Source organism: Podarcis melisellensis (genome assembly GCF_964234715.1).
Source record: "Podarcis melisellensis genome assembly, chromosome: 7".
Taxonomy (NCBI): Eukaryota; Metazoa; Chordata; class Lepidosauria; order Squamata; family Lacertidae; genus Podarcis; species Podarcis melisellensis.
In genome coordinates this window covers 24,363,230-24,386,511 of record NC_138539.1, presented here as the reverse complement: position 1 = coordinate 24,386,511, position 23,282 = coordinate 24,363,230, and the positions used below count along the sequence as shown (strand labels likewise).

Here is a 23,282-nt window from a genome sequence, read left to right as displayed (position 1 = left end):
TATTTAATTGATGGAAAGTGAAATGAACAATGCAAAGAATTTGGAGGAAAAGCAGCAACTCCTGCCTCCGAATAACAGCACCCAAGACAATAGGATTTCACTGATGCAACATAAAGCCCTACCTTGTTGTTGCATTTTTTAAAAAATTGCTGATACGGTAGGCAGAAGAGTCATTGCATGGAGAGATGAACGATCTCATCTGCTATGCAAGCTCACTAGAGACACTGAGATGAATCCCTGTTTTATCTGGACTTCCAGTGACTTGAAACATTCAAACTCCCTTTTATTCTTTCCAGGGCAGGTAATTTTGTACACAGGAACAAACCTGTGAAATTAAGAGCTTGCACAAAGGAATGGCGTGAGTTTCCTTAATGGAAGATTTGTTGCACCTTCCATTTGAACGTGAAGCAATGGGCAGCTCAACTGGAAAGCTAGATAAAGCTAGATAATAATAATTTAAAAAATAAAAATAGCCACTTAGTTCAGAACTCATAGAAAAACCGTTACTAGCTTAACAGGGTCTCTGTTTCCAGTTTGTAAAGCAGGAATAATATTAACCTACTTCACAGAGGCACTGACAGGACAAAGGAGTGGAAGATTATGATGTCCTAAATGCAAACAACAGACATTGAAATACAATTGCTGTCATGAACTGGCAGGACAACAGGGAGGAGGCAGAGGATCCCAGCGAGGGGTGTAGCCAGGACTGGGACACACTGGGGCAAGCAAGGGATGGGGAAGGAGAGGAGGTTGGTATATGAAGTACTCACAGGGTGATGGAGGATGATGGGGGTCAGCACACAGAAACCAGAGCAGCAAGAACCATCACCAGAGCCAGAGGGGCCCACAAGGCGGGTTCTGAGACCTAGGGAGCAGCAGGTGGGATGCTCCAGGAAGCTGAGGCAGGCTAGGGCCCAAAGCCCAGCTCTCTAGCTGGCCAGGTGGGGGCTCACTAGCTCTGGAAGGAGGTGTGTGATTCCTCAGCTGGAGTGGGCTCAGAACAGGTGAGGGCCACATGCCTCATCAAGCCCAGGTGCTAGAATCAGCATGCAAAGTGCAAAAGGGAAGCAGAGCTGAGGTGCTGTGTCTGCTCAACTGCCCATGTTGGTGGACCTCAGCTTGGATGCTCCTGGACCTCCACAGGACTGTACTTTGGGTTTGATTCTGGACTGTATCCTGACTGCTGGCCTTCGGACTTGAATTTACCCTGAACCTTTGGACTTCACTTGTGTGGACTGACCTCAAATTTTGGACTTGGCATCCTGACTTACTGCCAGGTAGGCCAGGGGTTCAGGAAAATTGTGCTCTAAGAAATGTGAATCACCAAAGCTGCTCTTCTCTGGCCTACTGTTATGGCCTGTGGCTCTTCTGGATGTGGTTGAACTCCAATTCCCATCAGCCCCAGCCAACATGGCCAAAGATCAGGAGTGATTAGAGTTGTAGTCCAACAACTTCTAGGTGACACTTATACTGCTTTATCAACTGCCATTCCCCTTAAAAGAATCTTGGTGACTACAGTTCCCATGATTCTTTGGGGGGAAGCCATGGCTGCTAAAGTGGTGTAAGAGTGCTTATACCTGCTTTAGTGACTAGGAACTGCACCACTTTTCAGAAACTGAAGTGCAGTGTCAGCACGTTTTCTTGATACTTCCCATTTTCCTACACTAAAACTGCAAAGGTTGAGTCACTGAATCAGAGGGAACCTTAATCTGAATGGTTCACTGAATTCATTATGGTGCTGACTGTATCGCAATATACCTGCTGATGTATGAAAAACACACAAGAGACCAACATCTGGGGAGGAAAACGGGTGAGTGCGTCTTAATGTCACTGACAGATATACCAAGGAAGTCTTCTGGTAATTTCATTAAGTTTTTCAGGATAAATACATATCAGTTAAAGTCTAAATCTGGGTGGAGCAGTTCATGAGGACTGAGTTTTAGGAGCATTTCCTAAGCAGAAGCTTTCTTTTCTTTCACTTTTGGAAAAATGTGGTGCTCCAAAAGAAATGACACAGAAATTCAAAGGAATGGTGGTGGCAGAGTAGGAAAATTTGCCTGCATAAAAAGCAACCCAAAACAAGTTCAAAATGGTGCTACTGTAAACCTTCCAGTCCTACGTTAATTCAAGTGACCCCAACTTGGTGCCCTCCAGATGTTTGGGACTACAGCAGTGGTGCTGATGGGAGTCCAAAATTTCTGAAGGGGGTCAGATTTGGGTATTGTATTTTTTAAGCTTATCTGCAGATATTGAACCTGGCAGCTTTGTGTATATTCCAACATCCTTTTTGGTTCCTTTTTCTTTTCTCTGCTCCATGTTCTAATCCCCCAAGTAGTAAATGATTTACTAGCAAATTATTATGCCAGAGATTTACTATTTTAAGTTAATTATTTCTATTTTGAGTGCCAGGAGGCCCCAAGCCTAACGAGTTAAACACTACAAAACATGTACCGGTACATGATACCATTTCCAGAATCCAGGTGTCTTGGGAAGAGACTCAGCTGTCTGGACTACCGCCAGCTAAATAAACAAATAACAAAAGTGGACATCATGAGGTGCCCAGAACTTTATCGCTTCTGAACTGTCCGATACATTAAGGGAAGGAAATTCCCATTCACCTCCCCCTCAAGGGTGAAATGTGGAGGGGAAATACACTGTTACAAAAGCCATTATAAGCTGAATCCAGTCTTTCTGCCTATTGTCAAGTACAGAAGCAAATCCATCAGCTTGATTTGGGATTGGGACCAGCAAATTGAGAGGTTTTCTTTAAAGATGACAAAACGGCCACCCCTGAAACTAATCCCCAAATTCTAATATTGCTGACTTTCCCAATAGGGCACAATTGCTTCCCTCAGCTCTGCTGTGAGCCGTTTTTTCTCTGGCCTTCTGCACTTTGTGATACCAGCAGCAACTGAGAAGTCTCAATGGAGGCCTAAATTCCCCGTCCTAGTGCTTTGAATGCTCTGTCTCATGTGCCAAGGATTCTGGGAAACATCATTTCCCAGGGTACCTGGCATCCATACTAAGGACAAAGGTGTCCTAGAAAATTTGCTTTCCCAGGTGACCTGGCATTTAATGGACTAGGGGGAGAGGGAGGCATTCAATGTACAATCTAAGATGAATAACTTCTTTGTAGGAAATGCTCCTCAACTGGTGAGGCTGCTGAATATTACAAATAGGGCAAGTTTGTATTCCAAGACAGGTATAACTACATTCTTTGATGACTTTACTGGAAGAAATCTAGGGGGTGGGGAAGAAATCTAGGCAAAGCATTTGCAATGTCCCCTTTTCACAGATAAGCAGATGCTGCAGGAGAGCAAAATCCTAACCTCCTTTGTGACTTTATTTGTGTGCACATAATTCTTTTTTAGTTTTAAGCTTGCCCAATATCAACATACCTATGTCTGAAAGCTTGTAGGTTTGTAGCATATATTATTTGGCAAAGCCACACAAGGAGTCTCTGCCTGGCAGTTGACTAGGGAAAGAAAGGTGAGGTTCACTGAAACAAAACTTTTGTGTGATGCTTTGAAAACAAAAAACAAAAATGATCATCAGTGAGCTAGATTGTTTTAAAGAGCTGAATGTAACACTGTCTCTGCGACCATCAAATGTAGTTATGTTTTCCACCATTCAAAAGAGAGAAGTTTGTAAACAAAAAGAAATACAACAACAAAAATGACAGATGGCCAGATTATGACTCTCCTCTTAATGAGACAGGGAGGTAAAATCAAAGGTACCAAAGGAGAGTGCAAGGAAAAAGTGTGAGGTGGAGGAAAGAATTGACAGATATGTTTTCTAGGGCCCCTCAATGAGCCCAACACAAGGGCAGTTTTTTTTCTATTATTACTGCAAATGAAAGCTCTGTCACCAGACCCAAAGGGAAAGAAACAGAAGCGAATAGATGTGAACATATTACAGTCACGAAGAACTGAGAATGTGTTTTCTGAGTGACAGTGAGTCATTCAATCATCTCTGTACTTTATCGCCTTACGGATAGATGCTCTGTGACATCTTTATAAACTGCGAGTAATAGGAACTCAGGCTTGAACATAAGAGGATCCTGCCAATGTCCCATCTAGTGTAGTCTTGCACCCTGTTCCCATAGTGGCCAGATGCCATGGGGAAGCCCCAAAGCCCAAGAGCACTCAGCTGCCTTGATGTGCATAGCCAGAAATGATGTTGGGAGGGCAGGCTTCATACTGGGGGGTGGGGTGGGTGAATCTCCTTCTTAGGGGGGGCAGAACCTCAGTTAAGTATTTTTATTGATTTACTTGATTTAGGGAGGCAGCTGCCCCCCCCCACTACCCCTATGCCTAGCATTAGTTTCAGATCAGATTACATGCAACCACCGCAGTGGCGCATCTCATGGCCTGCAAGTCTGTCAGAGCCACATGTCTGGTGCCAGTGTTGCACCAGCAGGACTTGGCGCAAGGATGAGCGGGAGATGGCCACTGAATGCCAAATGTATGTACTTCAGCCCACATATTGTTCCTTACCTGCTTCTATTTCCAGTGGCGTAGCGTGGGGGTGCAGGGGGGGGGCCGGCCGCACCGGGCGCAACATCTGGGGGTGGCGCGCTCGCACTCGCAGCTTTCTGCCCCTACCTGGCTCACTCACTCTAGGGGGCGCAAATTACTTGCCTTGCCCCGGGTGCTGACAACCCACACTACGCCACTGTCTATTTCTAGTCCTAAGCAATTCAACCTTTTCTTTGGATGACTAGTTGGCCGGTGTGACCAAAGCTACTGATTAGTGTTTCCCAACCTTCGGTCTCCAGCTGTTTTTGCACTACAACTCCCATCATCCCTAGCTAGCAAGACCAGTGGTCCGGTATGATGGGAACTGTAGTCTGAAAACAACTGGAGACCCAAGGTTGGGAAACACTGAACAGTGGTACCTCGGATTAAGAACTTAATTCATTCTGGAGGTGCGTTCTTCACCTGAAACTGTTCTTAACCTGAGGTACCACTTTAGCTAATGGGGCCTCCTGCTGCCGCCGCACGATTTCTGTTCTCATCCTGAAGCAAAGTTCTTAACCCGCGGTAATATTTCTGGGTTAGCAGAGTCTGTAACCTGAAGCATCTGTAACCTGAGGTACCACTGTAGTTGCTTCGCAAATACGCTGCATGGGAGATGTTGCAATGAACTGCTTTATCCGAGCTACCTTGCCGTCTTATGTAACCTTGCCAGCTCCTTTTTTTTTTTAGTTTATAACTTCCTTCTCCCAAGACTCCCGCCCGGGGCCTCGCACAAGCTCTGCACAGGCCTGGTCTTGATGCCTTTGGTGCTGGGATCATTAAAAAAGAGAGAGCTTGGTTTGTTTTCTCCTGGCAACACCCCACTGAGGCGAGGGGCTCCCTGGTCCTCCTCGCCGGACTGTGACCAAAGAGCCTCTCCGCAGCGCACGAGGCTGACGTCTGTACCCGCTGGAGAGGCAAATGCTCCTGCTCAGGCAGGGCGAAAAGCGCCTCTCCGGTTCATTCAGCTGCTGCTGCTGCGCAGGGGACGTGGCCTCGAGCTCTCCTCTCCGCCACCCGCTCGCTCGCTCGCTCCAGAGGAAGGTTGGTGAGCAGCCCCGCTCCTCCCCCGCGTTTTCCACGGCAGGAGGCCGCTCGGGAGCCGTTTTAAGGCCGGAGAAAGTAGCGTGGTTGGCAGCCCGGCTGCGCACGCTTGCGCGCAGGGAGGGCCGGCGCTTCTTGAAGCGCCCCTGCAGAAACTAAAAAAATGTGTCCTGAAGTCAAGGGAGCGGATATTCTCACGGGGGCGGCTCGTGGTTCCTTGAACCAGGCGGAAGCTCCGTATAGGATTTCTCCCCTTGCTCACAATTCAGCCCACAAAACGGGAAGGAGGGGAAACCTTACCTTACCTTCTTCTGCAACTTATTATTTGTCTAAAGGGAAAGGGACCCCTGACCATTAGGTCCAGTCGTGGCCGACTCTAGGGTTGCTGCGCTCATCTTGCTTTATTGGCCAAGGGAGCCGGTGTACAGCTTCCGGGTCATGTGGCCAGCATGACTTAAGAGCAGCGCACAGAAACGCCGTTTACCTTCCCGCTGGAGCGGTACCTATTTATCTCCTTGCACTTTGACGTGCTTTCAAACTGCTAGGTTGGCAGGAGCAGGGACCGAGCAACGGGAGCTCACCCTGTCGCTGGGATTCGAACCGCTGACATTCTGATCGGAAAGTCCTAGGCTCTGTGGTTTAACCCACAGCACCACCCGTCCCATAACTTATTTGCCTAGTAGGAAGGGGTAGCGGCGGAGACTATGGAGGGTGTGACTGTGCAGTTGAATGGATAGATTGTATTGACGACTTGCTTTTCACCTTCCAGAGGAGCTTATTGATTATCTTTAAGCATTGTGTGTAGTGGAGAGACGAGGAGGAGGGGTGATGTTTGCAGCTTCCTGGTCCAGCTCCGTGTCACGCATTTCCCTTCCTAGGATGAGTTGCGCTTGCCATACCTTGCATGGTCAGTTTAATTCTGCTGCTGTGTTTTTAATTAAAGCCAATTACTGAACCTGACAGGTGCGGGTGGGGGACAACCCAAGGGAACAGCAAATTGCAGCCAGTATTCTGATGACTGCTGGGAGATCTACCTCTAGATATTCAGCACGATTAAAAGCATTTCATTAAAATGTACAGCGTTCGTTTGGGCCACTTTGAGGAGCTGGCGCTGTCAGTGGCAGGAGATGATGAGTGAGACAACGTTTTAGGTACTCTTCCACCATTCTTGGCCCCACTTTCCAGCTACTGCTCATTGCTAACGGCCGGGACCTCTGGAGTCACTGTCCAATAACCAGGGCTTCCTTCCTGCAAGTATCGGAAGCAGAACAGGAACCACAGATGACAGTTCTTGGGAGGAATCTAGCATTTCTGGTAAAGTTGCTACCGCTTATTCCTGATTCTGCTCCTCTAATAGTAGTTTGGTACAGAAATTTCATGGAGTTTCCCCCACTATTTATTTCCACCCACTGTCAGTAGGGCAACAATCCGGTGCACACTTGTTTGGAAGTAAACTCCACTGAACTGAGTACGTTTCTGTTCTCAGTAAAGTATACCTTGCATTGTGTTGTGGGCATACCAGGGTTTGTCTATGTGACTGTGTGCTTTGTATGGGCTGAGCGAACAGGACTACCAGTTTAATAATAATAATAATAATAATAATAATAATAATAATAATATAATTCTGGGCAACTCCCAATCGAGTGTTAAAAACAATGCAGCATTAAATATTAACAAACTTCCCTGAACAGGGCTGCCTTCAGATGTCTTTTAAAGACAGGATACCTGCTTATTTCCTTCACATCTGAAGGGAGGGTGTTCCACAGTGCGGGTGCCACTACCGAGAAGGCCCTCTGTCTGGTTCCCTGTAACTTCACTTCTTGCAATGAGGGAACCGCCAGAAGGTCCTTGGCACTGGATCTCAGTGTCCGGGTTGAATGACGGGGGTGGAGACGCTCCTTCAGGTATACAGTTTTTTTCTTGGCAGGCTACATTATTATTATTATTAGTAGTAGTAGTATACTGCCCTATACCCAGAGGTCTCAGAGCGGTTCACAGAAAACACAGCCTTTAACAACTGCATGCAAAACTAAACAACTGCATGCAAAACTAATATTCACTAGGGAAAGTTTTCCAACACTGCCTCTATATCAGAGATGAGGATCCCATGGCTCCCTACATGTCACTGGACTACAACTCCCACCATCCCTTGCTGGTGGAGGGATATGTACACTTAGGGATACAGCAACATTTGCAGGGAACACGGAAGGTCTCTGTGCTGGGCAAACTTACCTGAGCAATGTTACCTGTGAGTCTCGAATCTGCCCAAAGGCAGGGAAATGTTGGCGCCCCTATCTCGTATTTGACAGATATTCCTCTAATACACATATATAGTAGATTGGGTGGACTTAACCAAGTTCTGGGTTGCACATAGGCTAATTTTTATCTGCATCAGTTATAACTTGCATGTATGAATCGGCTCCAAAGCCAAAGAGATCTCACATCAACCTCAAACAGCAAGAGTTTAGTGGCATACTAATTTTGGCACAAGCCTTTATGGGCCAAACTCTGCTCCATCAGATGATGATTTTATTTGAACTTGTTAGTTACTTCCTACACAGAAAGCTCTCTCAGTGACTTACTATATATCTAAGAACATAAGCATAGGTAAAGCTACCATGGTGCAAGGGGCTTCCCTTCATCTGCAAATTCTGATCCAGAGGGTCCTTTAACCATCTGTGACTATTTTGAGGGTGCAGGGAGGGCTTCGTGGGTGGGGGAGAAGAGGAAAGGGAAGTTCTGTTGCACAAGTGGAAGTCTGTTGCGCAGGCAGAAGGGCAGGGTTGGATATTATTCAGTACTGTATATTAAGAACACATTTACACAAACCGCATGCAATTCATAAAGCAACCCCAATAATAGCAGCAGATAGATTCAGCAGTATAACTAATACTTGAAACATTATCCTCCCTCCCTCCCCCCCCCCCATAAATGCAGTCACACATATATGGCTGGGCTGTGAGAAGACTTGTTATTGTAAAGTAAAGCCGGAAGAGCCAGCCATGCAGGCGAGATGTGTGTCACATGCAGAGCCCACATGAAAATTAGATTCAGTCGCATAACAAAAGGAGTCAATCTTTTCATCCAACTGGGTGTTGGCTTTTCCCAACTGTTAATGAATTGGCAAACCAAGATGAACAGCGTACATAATGAATGCATTTTTGCAGTGAGCTAGGCACTCCCAGCCGATACTAAACCCAACAATGCCAAATTCTGCAGATTATTCCAATTTAACAGTTTCCCACTGGGGTTTCCTTTTGGTGCCCCATTCTTTTTTGAGGGGGGGGAGATAAAGTATGAGCATAGCCAGAATGTATTGAGAGACTGAAATGTCCCCTCACCAGTTATCATTTCTAATGCCCATTTATTATGTTTACTCTGCAGTGGGATAAGTCCTTGATGTTAGGCTGATGTCATTAGGTTCTGTTGCAGTGTCTTTCTTACTAGCTGTGGGGGCAGAACTAGCACCAGGTTGGGGGGGTATCTGTAAGGATGGGCAGTACAGTGGTACCTTGGGTTAAGAACTTAATTCGTTCTGGAGGTCCGTTCTTAACATGAAACTGTTTTTAACTTGAGGTACCACTTTAGCTAATGGGGCTGCCTGCTGCCGCCATGCAAATTCTGTTCTCATCCTGAAGCAAAGTTCTTAACCCGAGGTACTATTTCTGGGTTAGCGGAGTCTGTAACCTGAAGCATCTGTAACCCGAGGTACCACTGTAATTCTACCTACAGCCTGTTTAAGGGAAGGCTCACCAGGATAGCCTGTAGATCCACAGAGGGGAATGTGTGGCCCTCCAGATGTTCTTGGACTACTACAACTTCCGTCATCCTGGAACATTAGCCCTGCTGGATCGAGCAGGTGGGAGCTGAAGCCTTGCATTGCAGGGGGTTGGACTAAATGACACTTCCAACTCTGATTCTGTGAACATGTGGAGCACACAGGTTCCCAATTCCTGCTGTAGATCTGTGATGATGCAGTGGAGAGGCATTAGCCTGGAGGGACCTGAAACTATTCAGCAAACAGATCTGGGGGTTGAAGCTGACAGCTCCATGGCAATTTGATGTGCAGCAGTAGTGAAACTGATTGGCAGTAGAATCTGGACACAAGAAAATACTTCACACAATGTGTACTAAAGGTATGCAGATCACTGCCCCTGTGTGTGGTGATGCTGGCTGTTGGCTTCGGTGGCTTCAAAGGGAGTTAGATTCATGAGGGATAGCCATTATACCTAAGGAGACCCAAACAGGAAGGCTTTGGCCTCTGTGATAAGCTTCAAAGCTTTCTAGAAGCATCTATTTGTCCATGGTATACTAGACTAAATGGACTCTTGGTTGGATTCCTCATGGCACTCTTAAATGGTGTTCTTAGGGTTGGTCCAAACACACGTCTCTCTACAATTCACATCATAACAGTGTGCAAATAAAGCAAACTTTGGGCTTTATTCAACTAAATGATTGTGCAAGCAGAATGACTTCCACTTGTGCAGTGGGGACTCCCCACCTCACGGCTCACACGTCACGTGTTAGAACAGATTTAGGAGTGGGGAGGAGGAGAGCGGTGAGGTCCCATTGCACAAGGGCAAGTCATTATGCTTGCACAATTATTTAGTTGACTACTCGGATTTTTCTCTCATTTTCCTGCTCAAGAAAAATTACATGATCAGGAATGCGCGCGCGCACACACACACACGCACACACTTTAGAATGCAGCTTCCATGTCAGCTAAACAAATCTAGAGACTCTTAATAATTAGACAAACTGCCTTCTTTCCATGCAAATGGTGCTGAGCTGGTTTTCCATTTTTTTCACATTCCTTGCCTGAATTGCCCTTGCTGAAAAGGTCGGTACATCCGATGTCGCAATTTGTACAGGAAAGAACAAAAATACAAATTCTTTGCTTCCCAAGCTTATTGAAAATCAATGGCTTAAATTTTGCAGAGGAAGGAACATAGCTGGAGGCAGAGATGTCTTAGTAAATTATACATGGGGAGAGGGAAGAAAACAAATAGCAGGATATTGGTGGGTTGTTTTTTTTTAAAAAAATACTCCCAGTGTCTGCCCTCCTGGCCTGTCCTTTGACCTGTTGTGTTGACAAGAGCACTGCATTCTCTTGCACACTGAGCTCCACTATCCTCTTGTCCTGGGATCAAGGGCATCTTTCCGTCTGACCTTTCTCACATTTGTCATTGGTGGCGAATGTACCAGCAGAAAACCACAAGTATCTCATTATTAATGCATTAATATAAGCATTCTGACGGATTTCCAGGTTTTATTTTGAAACTCTGGGTTATTTTTGAAATGGAACTTGGCTGCTGGCGCCATGGGAATAAAATAACTGGCAAGTCACTCCAAAGGCCCTGTTTTGGATCAAGATTTTATTTTCCCCCTGAAATATTCACAGCACTGGCGGTATGCTGATGAGCACTGGTGTCGTGCAGCAGGGCAGGGTTCATAGAGAAAATGTGTGAACTCCTAGGCTGAAAAGGTTTGCCTGAGAACTGGTAGAAGTTGAAACAGAAAGCTGTGGTTGCAAGCAGAGGATTTGGTGTGGTTGATTTTGTGGAGACATGACCGAAGCTCTGAAAATGTCACTGTACGCTGTGCATTTAGCGAATCAAAGCTAAGGGATGGGAAAGTTGTGTAAAATTCATGGTCTATTCAGCTGTTTAGGATATAGTGCATTGAAGAATTAACAGGGTCTTCAGTAGGGCTGGGCGATATAGCAATATATTGTTTCTCTGTGTGTGTGTGCTATGCAAAACTCACAATGTGGGGAAAACCGTGAAACCAGCCAATGCCTCTACAGAGCTCCATTATTATTTCAGACATTGTGATATATAGGTATATTAAAACATTTAGCTGGTGATGTGTCACGATGTTGAAAACCAGATATTACCCATCCCTAATCTTTGGTTAGAACAAAATGCTGCTGCTAGGTTACTCATTGGGGCTGGCTTTAGGGAATATATCTCACCAGTACATAAACAGATACAATGGTTACCATCTGTTTCCAATGCTGGTCATTGTCTATAAAGCCCTAAACAGCTTTGGACGTAGCTGTCTGGAGGATTGCTCCTACTGAATTAGCCTGGTGGAACTTTACAGTCGCAATTGGAGCCCCTCCTCCAAGTCAGGTAGATGGAGACCAGAGAGAGAGAGAGAGAGAGAGAGAGAGAGATGACTTTTCTCATTTGTTGGGTTGCCCGCCCTTTCAAAAAAGAGGAGAGGAAATGCTTAACTCCCTAAAAGAACCCAGATTGGCATAGCATGTGCATATCTCATTTAGATGCATTGCTGAAGCTATAGAATTAAACAGAAATATTTAAGCAGAAATATAACATGTGACTATACAGTGGTACCTTGCGTTACAGACACTTCAGGTTACAGAAGCTTCAGGTTACAGATTCCGCTAACCCAGAAATAGTACCTCGGGTTAAGAACTTTGCTTCAGGATGAGAACAGAAATCGCACAGCAGCGGCGCAGTGGCAGCAGGAGGCCCCATTAGCTAAAGTGGTGCTTCAGGTTAATAACAGTTTCAGGTTAAGAACAGACCTCCAGAACGTATTAAGTTCTTAACCCGAAGTACCACTGTAGAGGGAAAGGCTATATGACCAGAAGACCTGTGTTTCTGCTCAGTCTGCTGTCCGAGTGCTAAATGTTGGTGGGAAGACTTCAAGGAACCTGCTCTCCTCCTTTATTTTTGTACAGTTCTTCATCTTTAAACTGGATACCAGGCAGATCTTGAAATGGGACTTCTTAAAATAGAGGACTGCTCTCTATAAAGTAGGACACAAGGCCACACTCCTGGACATGGAAACAAAGTCACTCCTCTCAGGGGGACACTCATGGCTCCCAGTTCTCTGCATATTCACTCAGATGTAAGTTCTTCTGAAATAAAAAGGAATTCATTGGGTGTAGGAGTATATCCTTATGGAAGTTTTCTTACCACCTTCCATGGGGCCTGCTGGCCTGCCCATAAAGTGGGGGTGAGGTGATTGCCTCAGGCAGCAGATCTGTACACTGCCATTGACTCAGGCTGGCCTTGTTTTTCCTTGCATAGGGACTACGATTAGCAGCTCTGAAACCATGCTTCCAGTGTGTGATGTTTTGCGTGTACAGACCCAGAAACCTCCCCCTAAATAAATTCACACTTGACTCAAAATTTTGGTTTGGTTTTTGGCAGAATTTCGGCCACAACTTTATTGATTACAGAAAGTGGCTGGTTGCATAGGCTCTGGTTCGCCTAGCTCCCTGCCATGCAGGTAGCGCTGAGCCAGGGCACCAGCATAGGTCAGCCTAGGGAGGACATCTGGATAAGCGGAGAGCCAGGAACAGGCTAACTCCACCACCCAAATGTCTCCCTGGACTCGGGCATGGGCACAACCCTCTCACAGGGGTTGACCAAACCATCGCGTCCCTGGATTCCTTTAACGGAATACCATTCACATAGGGATGGCGAGAGCGTTCTCCCATCCCTATCCCCGAACCAGAGCCTATCTGCAACCTTACAAGTTGTGACGATTTGCTACACAGCAGGCGAAACCCAAATGGCAACAGCCAATCAGCCAAGTGGGGAAAATTCCTTCCATGCCCCTGTCCCAACAACAGACGACACACGACGGCATAGCAAGGTCAAGCGCAACAAGCCCTAAAAGTAGGGAGAGGTGGGCAGGTGTTCCGAATGCATGCGCTGAAAGAGGAAGCTCTGGGTCATGTGCATGGGCATAAATAGGTCCCTCGAACTGTTTAGACTGCGTCCCATTGGCCAGATTGCACCCAGCTTCGAGGGACCTACCAATCAGGTGTTGTGGCTGACCAATGTACCCACTCACAACACAGGGTGTCGGTTGTCCAGGTCTCACCGCAATACGTGCCCTCTTTAAGGGAGGATCCGATTTCACCTAACATTTTAAGTAATAATATATTTCCTTTTCCTTTTTACAAACCACCCCTTTCTTTGTCTCCTTTGAAATAATTCCCACCCCATCCCACTTATTTCTGGGAAAGCAGTATTTTACAGATGCTACTCCCTTTAGTGTGAAATTAAACAAACCGGAATTCTAGTTTCTGAAATGCCAGAACGTGCATCATGCATGATGTCAGGCACACTTGAGAGCAGGGCAGATATTTCTTAGAACAGTAATTTTGATTTATTCTGGCAATTTACAAAGACTGTGTTTGCACCTGCACCATAACTTTGAAAATACTGCCGCCGTCCTAGACATATTAATGTTTGCATGGAAAAACATGCTTTGGAAGTTTATCACGAGCTAAAACGTCCCTACTAAGTGAGTTCTCCATTGTTCTCATGAAGAAAGCGCTGAAAAATGGCTGGCTTGGCCTACGTGTGAGTAATAGGGGAGCCTGGTCTAAAGTGAATTAATTGTTGGTGTGCAAAGTGCAGTTATATATGTGCAGCTGAATTCTCTCGGCTGTCCAGATAGCCACAAGCAACTAATTTAAGCTTCCACCCTCTGTTGATGAATAACTGCTTGTTTTTGTACAAAGCAAAGCTTTTGGGTCTGTATCAGGTGAGGGAAGCGAATTTCAGTATTCAGAGCTCTCCTGTTGAATATTCATGGCTGAATAACGTAGAGTCGTTTCAGCCGCTAGACCAGCACCTTGCTCAAGCTAAACAAGTCTGAGGTGGGTCATTGCCTGGATTCAGTGGCAGATGTGATGGAACTGCTACGAGGTCACAGAAGCATGCCCAAGTTGTTCCGGTTTTCTCTGCATCTTGCAAAGATATTACCTAAACTTAGGTATTGTGGTTTAGCATGCAGTTTGCATATCACTAACACTGAAAAGTGTCTGTGGTTCAGAAGGAGTCCCTGCTGTTAGTTTTTAATGACTCCATGCCACTGTGCATTCCTCAGAAGTAAGCCCCTGATTTCCATGGGGCTTGCTCCCCGTTAACTATGTGCAGGATTGCAGCCTGACTCGGCTAGTCTGAAAGGTGTCACACGGGACCGTTAACAAGAGACCCCACAAAATTCCAGAGCTGTGGCATTATGCTTTTGCTGAGAGGCAGTGGGCACAGCCTCCCAGTCACCCTTTGTACCCCAGTTGATGGCAAAGTCTAGATAGCAGTTGGAGCTAAGTGTACTTTCTTGACTCTGTTTAGGTTCACGTCATCCTTACAGCCTGTGGCGTTTGTGGTTGACTTTCTTTTTCGTCTATCTGAGCTTCCCTCCCATCTGCGGTTTGCTGAGGCAGCTGTGTGATTGCCAGGTGTACGTTTTGGGCTGTGTTTCTTTCTGGTGGCGGAATAATTCAATGCAAATGAAGTATCTTGAGAATTAGATTTGGAAACGTTCCCTTGACAAAATACACTTTTGGAAACACTATTTCATTAAAGCTTTGGTTTAACTCCAGAAAGGGCATTAAAGGCGTAAATCTGCTCCGTCGATTAAGAGAGCCAAATATACAGGGAGAGGAAAAATGGTTTCTCTGCTCTTACACGTTCCTTTTCCTATTAAACTTGGAAGCTTCAGGGCAGGGGTAGCTGGTGTGGTGCCTACAGATGTTTTGGACTACAACTCCCATCATTCCTGTCCATTGACCTTGCTGGATGGGGCTGATGGGAGTTGAGGTCTTTAACATATGGAGGGCACCACATTGGCTACCTCTTTAGGGAGTGCACATTATGGACACAATTTGAGGGGGGAAATTGTTTGGGGGGAGTGAAGGGATGATAAGGACCATTATTTAAAGGACCAAGTACTGTAGACCTCCCTCCAAGTGTCCCTATTTTCTAGGGACAGTCCCAGATTAACAAAAGCCATCTAGGTTTCTGTTTTGATCCCAGAATGTCCCAGTCTTCCTTGGGATGTCCCTATTTTGATCAGAGAAATGTTGGAGGGTATGGAATAGGATGTCCCTACCAGCAAGGAGGTCTAGGTAACCACTGTTCTCTTCTTCCATGGGGCTGTTCCATGACAGATCACCACACCCTTACAACATCTGTGCTACTGACTTTCAGACTTTGGGATTGTTGAAATACACACAACAACAAAATGAATAAATTTGTCTCAAATCAATGCAACTCAAATTAGGTTTACTAGGCCCAATTTTGAAGCAATGTGGACTAAAGTCTCTTCTAGGGCCCCTCTGGGATTAGGGGCCCTAGAGCTTAAGCTCCATTAGTTTCATTGTAGCTCCACCCCTATGACTGGCCCCTGAGACTCCCAAGGTCATAGGTAGGCAAACTAAGGCCCGGGGGCCAGATGCGGCCCAATCGCCTTCTAAATCTGGCCCGTGGATGGTCCGGGAATCAGTGTGTTTTTAGGTGAGTAGAATGTGTCCTTTTATTTAAAATGCATCTCTGGGTTATTTGTGGGGCATAGGAACTCGTTCATTTTCCCCCTTCAAAATATAGTCTGGCCCCCCACAAGGTCTGAGGGACAGTGGACCGGCCCCCTGCTGAAAAAGTTTGCTGACCCCTGCCCAAGATCATAATCCCCACAGACAACACTTTCCACCAATCCTGTTCCATGCGTTCCTCAAGGGCTTTTTGCCTGGCTGAAATGCGCCCTTGAATGGCGGCAATGCCTCATGCTTGCTTGGAAAGAAGATGGGAAGGTTTTTGTGCCTCTGGCTTTTTTGCACAGTTGGAATATAGCAAAGTTAAGAGTCACTCTCCCTTGTTTTGCTCACCTTGGCTTCTGGCCCCTCCATGCAGCCCTCTCAGGCTGGGAAAAAAAACGTTATCCACCCCTTCTGTGCAGAATGTAAATTGTGTCTGAAAGCTGGGGGAGCAGATGTGGTAATGGGAAATATTGTGTGGTGGGGACCTGCCACTAGCCCCCAGAGTTATTTCTTGCGTTTCATGTACCAGAATCCAGGTTCCTCACCATTTGTTTACATCTTCGCAACAAAAGGACAAATCTGGCATGTCTTTGGAACATGAGGAGATGGCTCTATCTGGCCTGCTACCTGTCTCTGCCAGATGGCCCATGCAAGCCTTGGTCAGGTGTTCCTGCCTCAAAGCGAAACCACCCTCGGAGATTTATGGCTTGAATACAGCATCAGCAGCCGTTGCAGCGCACAGCTCAAGAGTCCTGAACTGAGGCCACTGGGACATAAACAGGGAAGCAAATGGCATGGCTTCGTAGTCTGGCAGCCAGAAGGAGGAACAATTTATACTTTATAGGACACATTGTGATTCAATACCTTTATTTTCTAAAATAAACATTTTCTTGTTTCAAAAAATGAGAATGTGGCTGCTAGTATTCTAAGTGGGAGCATATTTATCTGCTTATTTCATTTGTATCCCGTACGTTCAATGTAAATGTATGTTCCCAGGGTAGAAACAAAAAAGCACAATGTATTATTATTATTATTATTATTATTATTATTATTATTATTATTATTTAGTAATCAATAAAATATAAAACATGCAGTTGACAAAATAATAATAAACATTTGCAAACTAACCCAGCAAATTAAAACAGCAAATGGCAGCAGCCCATTCAGACAGAACTGGGGTCCCCACTGTGGTGCCTGTGGGCATTGTGGCACCTTCAAGTGCCCCCCTTGTGCCTGCCAAGCCCCCCCCCCCGGTCTCTCCTTTTATTTTTTTGATTAATTACATTTTTATGACTTCAGATAGGGGTAGCTTACTTTTTTGCCTGTGTTTTGTTTTGGATTGGAAATAGGTGTTTGACCTGTTGTGGGGGGGCGGGGCGGGCAAGGAAGGGTAGTCCTGAGCATCATTTGATTCCCCCCCCCCCCGTGAACTGTATTTTGTGGCGCCTGTGACAGTTTCTTGTTGGTGGCATCCATCTGTCTCAAGAGACAATGGAGTGTGCCTCCGGGGGTGAAGTCAACGGCACCAAAGTTACCAAAAAGATCACTCGGTTTGCCTGTGTCCCCTTACCAGTCTTTTGTATACTATTGCCTCTATGGTTTGGAAAGAGGTTGAGACTATGGCATAGAACTAAAATATGAAAAACAGTCCCTGGTATGCCATCCTGAGGATAATTCTGAAGTCCTCCAGCTGACGAAGAGCTTTAAGTCAGAATGAACTTTCTCAGAGTTGAACTGCAGTGCTGGCAGTGTAATGGAAGAGTCAATGACTAATTCATTCATCTACAGATAGGTAGCCATGTTGGTCTGCCATAGTCAAAACAAAAAAAATTCCTTCCAGTAGCACCTTAAAGACCAACTAAGTTAGTTCTTGGTATGAGCTTTCGTGTACATGCACACTTCTTCAGATACCTCTTCAGATACCACTTCTTCAGATACCAGGTATCTGAAGAAGTGTGCACACGAAAGCTCATACCAAGAACTAACTTAGTTGGTCTTTAAGGTGCTACTGGAAGGAATTCATTCATCGTTATGAGTGCCTTCTGCTGCGCTTCCTCTACCTTACTCAAAAAGGGTCCTCTGCCGTGCTAAAATGGGGTGTTTTCGCAGGAATTAAAATGAGCTAGAATCGGCACTTTAAAAAAATGAAAGTGCTTTTTGAAACAATGAAGAAAACCACGCTTTTAACGTCAGTTGTGACTAGCTGAGGTAGACTGTGGCACAATACCCTCTGGAAAAAATCAGAATGGGTTGAAAGCATGCATAGAAAATGTGGTGACAATGATCACTGAGAACCTGATGGGTTGAGTCCAATGGGATTTAGCATTGCAAACTGCTGAAATTTTTAAAGTAAATTGGTATCCTTGATAACAAGGACAAAAGGATCCTTAAAAAAAGTGAGTAAATGGCTTTTCTGATGGAGTGGAGGGCTGGGGGAGGGGGCTCCTCCGTGGCAGAAAACAAACATTGGGCCAAATGAGGCATTTCGGAACTGGGCCAGAAGTGGGACGTTGTTGCACAGTGGGCTGCCCAAGAGTGAGCATTGTTGCTGCTTACTGATAGAGATGAGTTGTGTAGGGTTGCCATATTCCCAAAAGTGAAAATCTGGACTAAGTTGTTGACCATTTTTGGAAACATCTCTCCCCCCCCAAAAAAAACCCCCACAAGTGTTTGGGCTTTTTTGGATTTTAAAAGCATTTTTCTTTAAAAGATTGCCCTAGTTGCCCTAAGTCCAGTTTTTCCAGGACATTTTGCCGATTTGGCAAAAATCCAGATGTATGGCAGCCCTAGAATGGTGGGAAAGTCAGTATGGTGTGGGCCCGGTGACAGGAATGTCTGCTTGACGCCACCCCCACGCCAACTGCGCCTCCTGTGTCTCACCTCCTTTTGTTAAATGACAGCGACACTCAGATTTGGGAAGCCAGGTGTGTGATGCTGCCGCTCACGCAAAAATTATAAAATTAATGTTGTATGTGACTTGGTTGCTCAATTTGGACTTTTTGCATTTTTTTAAAATTAAAAAGTATTGCGACTTGCTGTTGTTTTTATTGATTATAGACAAGTAATGATTTCTTGTAGCTGTTGGGAGTGAATTTCCGCATATTATTTGCTGATGTAATGTGTAATATTATATTCAAAATGGAGCACTGAATGTTAATTTATCCAAGTTGTTTCTTTTAAAGTCATTTTTTTTTATTATGGCTTATTTGCATTGCATTGGATAGTTAATAAGATAATAGAATTTGGGGTTCGAAGGGACCATAGCATAAGGTTACCAGATTTTTTTTCAATGAATTGGGGGACACTTTTCAACTTCAATGAATTTTGTATGGGGACTGATTTGTAAATCCGGGGACTGTCCCCGGGAAACGGGGACATCTGGTAACCTTACCACAGCAGGTCATCTGTTCCAGCTCCCTGCAGTGCAGGAATCTTTTGTCCAACGTTTGGCTCGACCCTGAGAGATGTGTGATCCTTGCTATGTATTTTCCTGTTTATTCGCCTTGTAAGCACCTTGTGTATAAAGGTAAAGGGACCCCTGACCATTAGGTCCAGTCGTGGCCGAGTGTTCATCTCGCTTTATTGGCCGAGGGAGCCAGCGTACATGTGGCCAGCATGACTAAGCTGCTTCTGGCGAACCAGAGCAGTGCACGGAAAGGCCGTTTACCTTCCCGCCGGAGTGGTACCTATTTATCTACTTGCACTTTGACGTGCTTTCGAGCTGCTAGGTTAGCAGGAGCAGGGACCGAGCAACAGGAGCTCACCCCGTCACAGGGATTTGAACCGCCGACCTTCTGATCGGCAAGCCCTAGGCTCTGTGGTTCAACCCACAGCGCCACCCACGTCCCATCTTCAAAGGGAAGATGAGAGCAAATTCGAAAGCACATCAAAGTGCAAGTAGATAAATAGGTACCGCTCCGGCGGGAAGGTAAACAGCGTTTCCATGCTCTGCTCTGGTTTGCCAGAAGCGGCTTAGTCATGCTGGCCACATGACCCGGAAGCTGTACGTAGGCTCCCTTGGCTGATAAAGCGAGATGAGCGCCGCAACCCCAGAGTCGGTCACAACTGGACCTAATGGTCAGGGGTCCCTTTACCCTTTACCTTACTTTGATGTGCTTTTGAACTGCTAGGTGGGCAGGAGCAGGGACCGAGCAACGGGAGCTCACCCCGTCGCTGGGATTCGAACTGCTGACCTTCTGATTGGCAAGTTCTAGGCTCTGTGGTTTAACCCACAGTGCCACCTGCGTTCCCACCTTGTGTATAGCGGTACACAAAAGCGGCATACAAATTCAAAGTGAAATGAGACGAAACAATGCTCTTGTCATGCCCCACCCTCTGCCAGGCAATGCTCTCCACTTGTGGAGGGGCAACTGTATTCCATTCTATGCCCACATCTCCAGCTATCTACTGTGGTAAGGGTGTGTGTGTGTAGGATTGTGTTCTTATTCGTTTTCCACCTTTTTACTTCAACCCAATCTTTTCTCCGGCCTTAATTTCTTCATCCTTCAGCCACAGCAGAGCATCTGCAGTTGTTGACCCTGCCTTAAGTTTAAGCTTTGATTTTTCTCAAGCTCCTGGGAAGGGGTAAGTTATTAATTTATGTGTCTGACTGGTAGACAGAGGCACTTATGCCCAAATAACCCCCAGGGTCCATTGGTCACAAGAAGGTTCTGCATGGGGCTATAAAAGAAGAGGAATGTGGGTCTGAGGATTAGGGACAGTCTATAAATTCATTGCAAAATAGCCAGCTTGTCCGCTTCTGGCATCAGCACATCTGAATGGCCTGTTAGTTGATAATAAATCACAGCTACCGACAGCTATTCTGAATGCAAGGTCCACATGGTTGAAATAAAATACCTTTTAGTCCCAGTGCTTAGCCTAAAGAGCATATTGCTTCTGTGCCAATGGAAAGGGAGAAAGGATCCCCTCCCCATTACAATAGAATGCAATTCAAATTATGTCACTCCATAACTTCAGACAGCTGGCAATTGTCAGTCCACCATGTGTCTGGAGGAATTCAAAAAGGGTCGTTCATATCTGATAGCCTGGAAAAGCTACCCAGCTTCTCAGCAATATCACCCAATGAAAACTGGCAGAATTTCAGCTGCACACAGTTAATAGATGGAGTAGCAATTGTATATATTTGTGTGTTTATATATATATAAACAGGAATAGAAGAATTAACATTGCAGACCTTACCAATGAGGATGGTAGTTGAGGAAACTTTGCTTCAAATGACAGATTCCTATCCCATCCCCTGGAAGTGCATACACTTAACAGAAAGCTTACTTTGCTTAAACAAACATTAATTCCTCCCACAACATTCACTGGGCATTCAGACTGATTTAGCATCACTTATCCAACAGGACAGGAAACAAGCCGAGATGTGGGCTCTGAGGCTTCTGCTGTTGGATGGCAGGCTTTGATCCACAGAGGAAACTGAGCATGCTTTCCTCCAGACAAGCAGACTAATTGAAACGTAGTTTTTACACCTTTGAAATACGGGGTTTGTCTTATCAAAGTGGCACACCTTAAAAAGCCAGCTAATTCCCATCACAAATGTTGATTCCTTTGTTCACATCCCTCTAGCTCTGGTGGCAATATCCATGCCACTAATGTTACATTAGGGACGTGGGTAGCTCTGTGGGTCAAACCACAGAGCCTAGGACTTGCCGATCAGAAGGTCGGTGGTTCGAATCCCCACAATGGGGTGAGCTTCTGTTTCACAGTCCCAGCTCCTGCCAACCTAGCAGTTCAACAGCACGTCAAAGTGCAAGTAGATAAATAGGTACCGCTCCGACAGGAAGGTAAAACAGCGTTTCTGTGTGCTGCTCTGGTTCGCCAGAAGCGGCTTAGTCATGCTGGCCACATGACCTGGAAGCTGTACACCGGCTCCCTCGGCCAGTAAAGCGAGATGAGCGCCGCAACCCCAGAGTTGGCCACGACTGGACCTAATGGTCAGGGGTCCCTTTACCTCTTTAATGTTACATTTGGTTTATATGATTTTTACGCCTTATGGTGCGGTTGCCAATGTACCCCCAGGTACCCACTGAGACCTTCTCCCTCCCCACCCCAAAGGGGTTGCAGACTTGATGTTATACAGAAGTAGGAAAATGAAGTAACCTGCTTTCCTGACTTTTGCGGAAATATTAACCAGCTCCCTCACAATTTTGTTCTCCAAGGAATATTCAAGTTCCAGGAATGGTCTGACAGAGGATCATGACTTCCACAATTATAGCCCTGTGTGGCCTTGTTGCATAAATCTAACATGGGCACAGCCCTTAAACTCTTGTTACATCTTAAGTAGTTTTTAAACCCAGGAGTGATGTCTGGGAAGACAGCCATGTCCCAAAAACAGAATGCGTAAATCAGGCCAAGTATTTTCCCCATCTCCTTGGAGATACACAACAGGGTATATTTAATTTTAAAAAAAATCATGTTACTTAAACCAGCATATCGAGTCAAAATACTTCCAAACTGACCCTTTTTAAAAAAAGCCTTGTTGTTTAACACTGTTGTTCTGAATTCACCTGAAATCAACAGAAATTACCTGTCCTGAACAATGTGCGGCTTGTTATTTACAGCGTCTGGTATCAGGTTTGCTCCAGTGAGTATATGGATAAGTATTAAAAAAATAAAACTATCTGGCAGCATCTTACAAATGGTAGTTATCCCACTGTTTTCCAGCTCAGAGGAGAAACCTAAGTAGAAGTTATTCATCCATTCTACTGGCAAATTAAAAGAGGAAAAAACCCGGCAAATTGCATTAAAAGAGGTGTTTTGCCATTTCTAGGAAAGCTTCCCAGCAATGTTCAGAGTTCATTATCTGCAGCGGAACTGCACAGGGAATGCTGCTTGAGGGTGCCCGAGAAATGCCTTTGTAACTGCTGTTTGATTTGACAGTCTGATTGTATTCGGTTTCCCTAATTCCACAGGGCTGGCCAAGCTGCCGGTGCAAGAGCTGACAGATAGTGACAGCTCCATGCTCACTGCTGTTTCGAGAAACTTAGGGAGATCGCATTACAACTTTTGACTCCAGAAACTTGCATTTTCCAGGGTAGATTGGGGTTGAGAAGCTATGCTTCTTGATAGAGAAGGCTGCTTGCTGCGCTGCTCCGTTTTAGTATTCACTTGACAAGCAGAAGGGTTGCATGTTGATATTTTGCAACCGTTGCTTTCTTCGCTCCAGGCCTGAGAGTGGACATCTCCAAGAGTAAGCAGGAAAATAAACAAACAAGGTTTTTAAGACAACCATATTTGTACATCTCTTGTTCTAGGTCAATTCATTTTTTATTTCTTTCATCACTGTCCTAAGTAGGGCTGGGCTTTATTTTGATAAATCGTCCAAAACCTGTCTCAAGTCATATTGTGATATTGGTTTCAAGGTTTTTGACCTGTCAATATATTGCAAA

At 45.4% G+C, this 23,282-nt stretch overlaps 1 protein-coding gene across 3 annotated transcripts in view; it reads left to right on the top strand.

The window, feature by feature from the left end:
* Positions 1–5,228: 5,228 nt before the first annotated feature.
* CPQ (carboxypeptidase Q) overlaps positions 5,229–23,282 on the top strand; it is a 161,739-nt gene continuing 143,685 nt past the window's right edge. Inside the window, exon 1 of one of the 3 annotated variants that reach the window (XM_081919787.1) lies at positions 5,229–5,561. The gene's annotated coding sequence lies outside the window, so the exon portion shown is untranslated. Of the gene's footprint in view, positions 5,562–22,805; positions 22,928–23,282 lie in introns of those variants that run through there. The other 2 variants (XM_081919788.1, XM_081919789.1) reach the window with 2 other exon arrangements.